Raw genomic sequence first — 8,161 nt, forward strand, 5'->3', positions numbered from 1 at the left:
TGAGGACCCCGGCGCGGGTGACTATGCACCGCCCGATGACGACTCCGATCTTCTGCCACGACTCACTTCAGTCACCTTGGACCAGTCTCGACCCCACACCCTCTCTACGGCGACGATGAAGGTGCTGCTCAACAGGCACGAAACAACCTGCCTGCTGGATTCTGGGAGCACGGAGAGTTTCGTACACCCTGCCACAGTAAGACGCTGCGCTCTCCCTGTCTACCCCGTAAATCCAAAAATCGCGGTGGCCTCTGGCTCCCATTCAGTTGAGATCACGGGGTATTGTGTAGCCGACCTCACGGTCCAGGGGAGGGAGTTTAAAAATTACAGGCTCTACGTCCTCCCCCACCTCTGCGCGGCCGCGCTCCTGGGGTTAGACTTCCAGCGTAACCTCCAGAGTCTAACTTTTAAATTTGGCGGCCCTATACCTCCCCTCACTGTCTGCAGCTTTGCGACCCTCAAGGTCGATCCCCCATCCTTGTTTGCAAACCTCACCCCGGGCTGCAAACCTGTCGCCACCAGGAGCAGACGATACAGTGCCCAGGACCGGGACTTCATCAGGTCCGAGGTCCAACGGCTTATGAAGGAAGGGGTCATCAAGGCTAGTAACAGCCCCTGGTGAGCACAAGTTCTGGTGGTAAAAACTGGGGAGAAGAATAGGATGGTCATAGATTACAGTCAGACCAGCTGGACACGTACCCTCTCCCGCGTATATCCGACCTGATCAACAGGATCGCACAGTACAAGGTCTTCTCCACGGTAGACCTGAAGTCCGCCTACCATCAGTACCCCATCCACACGAGCGATCGCCAGTACACTGCTTTCGAGGTGGACGGGCGGCTGTACTACTTTTTAAGGGTTCCCTTCAGTGTCACAAACGGGGTCTCGGTCTTCCAACGAGAGATGGACTGAATGGTCGACCGATACGGTTTTCGGGCAACCTTCCCGTATCTCGATAATGTCACCATCTGCGGCCACAATCAGCAGGACCACGACACCAATGTCCGCAAATTCCTCCAAACCGCAAAACTCCTGAATCTGACCTATAACAAAGAAAACGCGTGTTCAGCACCGACTGCCTAGCCATCCTCAGCTACGTAGTGCGAAATGGAGTGATAGGCCCCGACCCGGAACGCATGCGCCCCCTGATGGAGCTCCCCCTCCCCCACTGCTCCACGGCCCAGAAGCGCTGCCTCGTGTTTTTGTCTTATTACGCTCAGTGGGTCCCCAACTACGCCGACAAAGCCCATCCTCTCATCCAAACAACCACTTTCCCCCTGTTGACGGAGGCCCGCCAGGCCTTCAGTCGCATCAAAGCGGATATCGCAAAGGCCACGATGCGGGCCATCGACGAGTCCCTCCCCTTCCAGGTCGAGAGCGACGCGTCCGATGTAGCTCTGGCGGCCACCCTGAACCAAGCGGGCAGACCCGTGGCCTTCTTCTCTCGGACCCTCCATGCTTCCGAAATCCGCCACTCCTCAGTCGAGAAGGAAGCACAGGCCATAGTAGAAGCTGTGCGACATTGGAGGCATTACCTGGCCGGCAGGAGGTTCACCCTCCTCACAGACCAACGGTCGGTGGCCTTCATGTTCGACAATGCACAGCAGGGCAAGATTAAAAACGACAAGATCTTGCGGTGGAGGATCGAGTTATCCACCTACAACTACGACATCTTGTATCGTCCTGGGAAACTAAATGAGCCTCCCGATGCCTTGTCCTGCGGCACCTGTGCCAACGCACAAGTGGACCGCCTCCGCTCCCTCCACGTGGACCTCTGCCACCCGGGGGTCACCCGCTTCTTTCAATTTGTGAAGACCCGCAACCTGCCCTACTCCATCGAGGAGGTCAGTACAGTCACCAGAAACTGCCACATCTGCGCGGAGTGCAAGCCGCACTTCTACCGCCCCGAAAAAGTGCATCTGATAAAGGCTTCCCGTCCCTTTGAATGCCTCAGAATGGACTTCAAAGGTCCCCTCCCCTCTACCAACCGCAACACGTACTTCCTCAACGTGATTGACGAGTACTACCGCTTCCCGTAACCATCCCCTGCCCCGGGACATGACCACAACCACCATCATAAAAACCCTCCACAGCATTTTCTCCCTGTTCGGATTCCCCTCTTACATACACCGTGATAGGGGGTCTTCCTTTATGAGTGATGAACTGCGTCAATTCCTGCTCAGCAAGGGCATTGCCTCAAGCAGGACGACCAGTTATAACCCCCGGGGTAACGGACAGGTCAAGAGGGAGAACGGTACGGTCTGGAAAACCGTCCTACTGGCCCTACGGTCCAGAAATCTCCCAGTCCCCCGGTGGCAGGAGGTCCTCCCAGTCGCCCTCCACTCCATCTGGTCGCTACTCTGCACTTCTACAAATCAAACTCCTCACGAACGCCTTCTTGTCTTCCCCAGGAAGTCTTCCTCAGGGACCCCGCTCCTGACCTGGCTGGCAGCCCCCGGGCCCATCCTGCTCTGGAAACACGTGTGGGCGCACAAATCGGACCCGTTGGTCGAGAGGGTCCAGCTGCTCCACGCTAACCCGCAATATGCGTATGTGGAGTACCCCGACGGCCGACATGACACGGTCACTACGGGACCTGGCGCCCGCCAGATCCCCGCCATCGCCCTCGTCACCAGCCCCACCCATTACCCCCCAACCGCAACTGCTCCTTGCAGGTGTTCCCCTCCCTGGCCTGCCAACCCCCTCATCTACGCAGCCTGGAGGACTAGACACCACCCCCCTCCCCACGGCCCGGCCCTCACCAGCTCCGTCTAGGGGTGTTGAAACCTCCACGAGGACCGGATCATAGCTCCTGGAGTCATGGACGACCGCATCTCCAACAAAGCTCCTCCGGTCGCAGAGGACGTCCAAGGCCCCTGATCGTCTGATCGAGTCAATATGAACTCTTAATGGACCTTTTTCTCTGTCTCTGTAAATAGTTGCCATGTTGATAACCCAACTCTGTACATAGTTACGGGACAGTGGGCAGCCGCCGTTGGAAAGAGGTATAGTCCCATATCACTAGTCATACTACCAGTAAATTGTCCCATCCGCACCCGACTACCAATCATGGCTGGACGCCCAAACAGCCCCACCCCGGTACCTTTCTCAACAAGGGGTGAATGTGGTAATATGACTAGAGGTACTACGGTACCTGGGAATCTGAGCTACCATTGGTGGAGAAGGCTCGCTGCTCATTGGCCCAAGTGTTGGCTTTTCATTGGTCGGGACGTAAGGTAGCTCCGCCCAATGAGGCGGGGTATAAGAACCCGTGTTTCCCAGCAGCCATCCTTCTTTCTGTACTCGAGCTGCTCGGGAAACATCTTGTGTATTAAAGCCTTCAATTCGGACTACTCCTTCGTTTCAGTAGTTACTGATCAGCAATAGTGACTATTTCAGGTTAGAGTGAGTTTTTAACTTATTTTATTTTGCTTCAAAAGATAACATCACTGTCTTTACATCAAGTAAAAAAGATCTTGCTCCTGGAGTTCCGTTCTGGTTGATCGGACCTTCCTGGCCTCCTTGACAATTTTTCTTCTTTATCTGTTGGTTTTCTCCCGGTAGTTTCGATTTCTTGTTCGGTTCCTGCGTTCAGCTTTCCCCATGCACCGAAGCAGCTCTGAGAGCTGACTGCCTGGCTGCTAGCGATTCAGCATGTTTATTACCCTTCTAGCCGCCTTACTGATTACATCTTGTTGCTTAGGTGTTAACATGAGGGTGTTTTGGTGCACAATATGACCGTAGCTTGTCAGACTTTAATACATCTGGTGGCTGCCTCTTGGGGAGAAGCAGTTAGCTGCGGTGAATTGTACCATAGTAAACTCATCTGTTATCTCCAGATTTCCACTTTTAACTGGTGTTATTAAGTTTCTATACTTCACAAATAAACATTATTTCAAGTAATTCAAACTTAAGGGGCAGAATTCTCCGACCCCCCCGCAGGGTGGGAGAATCGGCGGGGCCAGCGTAAATCCCGCCCCTGCTGTGGCCGGAATTCTCTGCCACCCGGGAATCAGCGGGGGCGGGAATTATGCCGCGCCGGTCGGAATCAAAACACCTCTGGTGCCGGCGGGATTGGTGGTGCGGGCGGGCACTGGGGTCCTGCTGGGAGGGGGGGCCGCTGGGCGATCTGACCCCGGGGCGTGCCCTCACGGTAGCCTGGCCCGCGATCGGGGCCCACCGATCGGCGGGCGGGTCTATGCCATGGGGGCACTCCTTTTCTTCCGCCGCCGCCACGGCTTCCACCATGGCAGAGGCGGAAGTGGCCCCCTCCACCGCGCATGCGCTGGGGTGACGTCAGTGGCTGCTGATGCTCCGGCGCATGCATGGACTCACGCCGGCCGGCGTAGGCCTTTCGGCCAGCAGATTGTGCCGGCTGGCGGGGCGCCAAAGGCCGTTCACGACGGTCGGCGGGGCGCCAACCACTCCGCCGTGGGCCTAGCCCCAAAAGGTGCGGAGAATTCCGCACCTTTGGGGAGGCCCGACGCTGGAGTGGTTCTCGCCACTCCGGTACGCCGGGACCCACCGCCCCGCCGGGTAGGGGAGAATCCTGGCCAAGATTCTGGCAATTCCAATCAATTGCTTGTTAAAATAATTAACTTCTATCAAAGGGTGGAAAATTTGTTCCCTTTGAGTAACTTTAAAACTAAATTTGCTGGAATTTCTCTGACTTGAAAGAAAAGTATCAGGTTACAAGCATGAGCGGTTTCGAGCTGTTATCTTAAAGCCTGTGTGATAGCGTTTGTCTGCATTCTAAAAACTCTTTGCAGCTGTTAACCCTTTGAGGGACTTCTGATTGCATTTTCTCATATTCCTGCGGGTTGATTATCAGGCCTTCATGTTTCAAATTACACCTTTCCCATTTTATTTTGCAGCTGGAGGCTGGCCCAAGCAGGTCTATGGTTGTATGTTTTGGTGAGCGGCAAACTGGAGGAGATGCCGGTGGTGTTCGTGAACATCTATGCCCCGAACTGGGACAATGTTGAATTTGTGAGGCGGGTGCTGAGGAGGATCCCTGGCCTGGACTCTCATCGGTTAATTATGGCGGGGGGGGGGGGGCTTTAATACGGTTCTGGATCCGAGACTGGACCGGTCGAGCTCGAGGTCGGGGAGGGTTTCGGCAACAGCTAAGGAGCTCCAGGGGTTCATGGAGCACATGGGGGGATCGATCTGTGAAGATTTGGGAGGCCAAGGGCGAAAGTATTTCATTCTACTCCCATGTGCACAAGGTGTACTCCCGAATAGACTTTTTTGTGTTTGATAAGACGTTAATGGCGGGGGTGGTTGCTGTTGAGTATTCGGCAATAGTGGTGTTGGACCATGCCCCGCACTGGGTAGACCTACGAGTGAACAAAGGGGAGGCCCAGCGCTCACAATGGAGGCTGGATGTGGGACTGTTGGCGGAGGAAGACGTGTGTGAGCGGGTGAGGATCGCCATATGCGGAGATTAATGACACGGGGGAGGTTTTGGCAAGTATGGTATGGGTGGCACTGAAGGCAGTGGTCAGGGGGGAGTTTATTTTGATTTGGGCACATAGGGAGAAGGTGGAGCGGGTGGGGATAGATAGGCTAGTGAAGGAAATCCTGCAGGTGGACAGGAGATATGCGGAGGCCCCGGAGGCGGGGCTGTTAAATGAGTGGCAGAGGCTGCAGATGGAATTTGGGCTATTGTCTACGTGTAAGGTGGTGGGGCAGTTGAGAAGGGTGAGAGGAGCGGTGTATGAGTATGGGGAGAAGGCTAGCAGGATGTTAGTGCACCAGTTGAGGAAACAGGAGGTGGCGAGGGAGATTGGGAAAGTGAAGGACATGGTGGGATTACAGTCGTGGACCCTGCGGGGGTGAATGGGGTGCTTAGAGACTTGTATAGCAAGCTCTACGAGTCGGAACCCCCAGCCGAGATGGAGAAGATGAAGCGGTTTCTAGAGAGGTTGGAGTTCCCGAAGGTGGATAAGGAGTTGGTGGAGGGCCTGGGGGCCCCAATTGGGCTGGTAGAAGTAGTGGAGGGGCTGGAGGCGATGCAGTCAGGCAAGGTCCCGGGTCCGACGGTTACCCGGTGGAATTTTATAAGAGGTTCTCAGGGGTATTGAGACCGCTGCCGGTGAGGGCTTTCAATGAGGCAAAAGAACTGGGAGTACTCTCCCCAATGTTGTTGCAGGCGTCAATCTCCCTCATTCTAAAGCGGGATAAAGACCCGGAACAATGTGGGTCATATAGACCGATTTCCTTGCTAAATGCAGATGCCAAACTACTGGCTAAGATCTTGGCCTCGAGGATTGTGTGCCCGGGGTGATAGGAGAAGACCAGACGGGGTTCGTGAAGGGGAGGCATCTGGCAGCCAATGACAGGAGGTTACTTAATGCGATCATGATGCCTCCAGAGCGACGAGAGGTAGAGGTGGTGGTTGCCATGGATGCAGAGAATGCCTTTGATCTAGTGGAGTGGGAATACCTATGGGAGGTCCTGGGGCGGTTTGGGTTTGGGCAGGGTTTCGTGGACTGGGTCCGGTTGTTATATCAGGTTCCCGGGGCGAGTGTGCAGACGAACCGGGTGAGTTCAGATTATTTTAGGCTGCACCAGAGGATGAGGCAGGGGTGCCCACTTTCCCCGCTGCTGTTTGCACTGGCTATAGAACCATTGACAATGGCACTGAGTACCTCGGGGGTCTGGCAGAGGATAGTACTGGGGGTTGGGGGGGGGGGGGGGGGGGGTGGAGCACAGGGTCTCACTTTATGCGGATGATTTACTTCTATACATTTCAGGGGGTTGGAGGGATTATGGGGATATTAGAGGAATTTGGCCAATTCTCAAGGTATAAATTGAATATTGGCAAGAGTGAGGTCTTTGCGATTCAGCAAGGGGTTGGAGAAGAAATTGGGGGAGGTGCTGTTCAATGTGGTAGGGCGGCATTTTCAGTATTTCAGTATCCAGGTGGCACGGAAATGAGTGCAGCTACACAAGCTGAATTTGGGTCGGCTGGTAGAATAAATGAGGGGGGACATTCAGAGATGGGATGTGCTCCCGCTGTCATTGGCAGGGCTGGTACAGTCAGTGAAAATGATGGTCCTCCCGAGATTTTTGTTTGTCTTTCAAAGCCTTCAAGTTTTTATCCCAAATGCGTTCTTTAAAAAAGTAAATGCGGTGATCTTGGGATTTGTTTGGACAGGTAAAACGCCGTGGGTGTAGCTGGAGTGGGGGTGTGGGGGAGAGGGTGCTGACTCTTCCAAGTTTTATAAATTATTATTGGGCGGCAAATATAGCAATGGCCAGGAAGTGGATAGTGGGGGAGCGGTCGGTTTGGGAGCGGGTGGAGGCGGCCTCATGTAGAAGACACGAGTTTTGGGGGCACTGTTAATGGCACCTCTGCCATTCTCGTCGGCCAGGTACTCCACAAGCCCGGCAGTAGTGGCAGCCCTGAGGGTGTGGGGACAGTGGCGGCAGCACATGGGACTGGAAGGGGTGTCGGTGTGGGCACCGATATGTGATAACCACCGATTCTCTCCGGGGGGCTGGATGAGGGTTTCTGGAGGTGGTAGCAGGCGGGATCGAGAGATTTGGAGATCTTGTTATTGATGAGGACTTCCCAAGCTTGGAGGAGTTGGAGGAAGTGTTTGAGCTGCCAGGTGGGAATGGGTTCCGGTATCTGCAAGTGGGGAATTTGTGCGGAGGCAGGTTTCGACCTTCCCGCACCTGCCACACTAGGGGCTACAGGATAAGGTGGTGTGGAGAGTAGGAGTGGGGAAGGGGAAGGTTTTAGAGATCTACAAGGAACTGATGGAGTGGGAGGGAGCCCGATACGGGAGGTGAGGAGAAAGTTGGAAGAAGAGCTGGGTGAGGAGTTGGAGGCCGGCTTATGGGAGGAGGCCCTGAGGTGTGTCAATGCATCCTCGTCATTTGCCAGGCTCAGCCTGAAACAATTTAAGGTGGCCCATAGGGCGCACATGACAGTGGCCTGGATGAGCAGGTTCTTTGAGGGGTGGAAGATAGGTGTGGGCGCTGTGCATGGGGTCCTGCAAATCATGTCCATATGTTTTGGGCTTGTTCGAGGTGGAGGATTTTCTAGCAGGGGTTTGCTGATGTCATGTCAGAGGTATTAAAAGTGAGGGTGCTACCGACTCCAGAGGTGGTGATCCATGGCGTGTCAGAAGATCTGGGAGCCCAGGGG

The sequence above is a fragment of the Scyliorhinus canicula genome, chromosome 3 (assembly GCF_902713615.1).
Source record: "Scyliorhinus canicula chromosome 3, sScyCan1.1, whole genome shotgun sequence".
Lineage (NCBI taxonomy): Eukaryota > Metazoa > Chordata > Chondrichthyes > Carcharhiniformes > Scyliorhinidae > Scyliorhinus > Scyliorhinus canicula.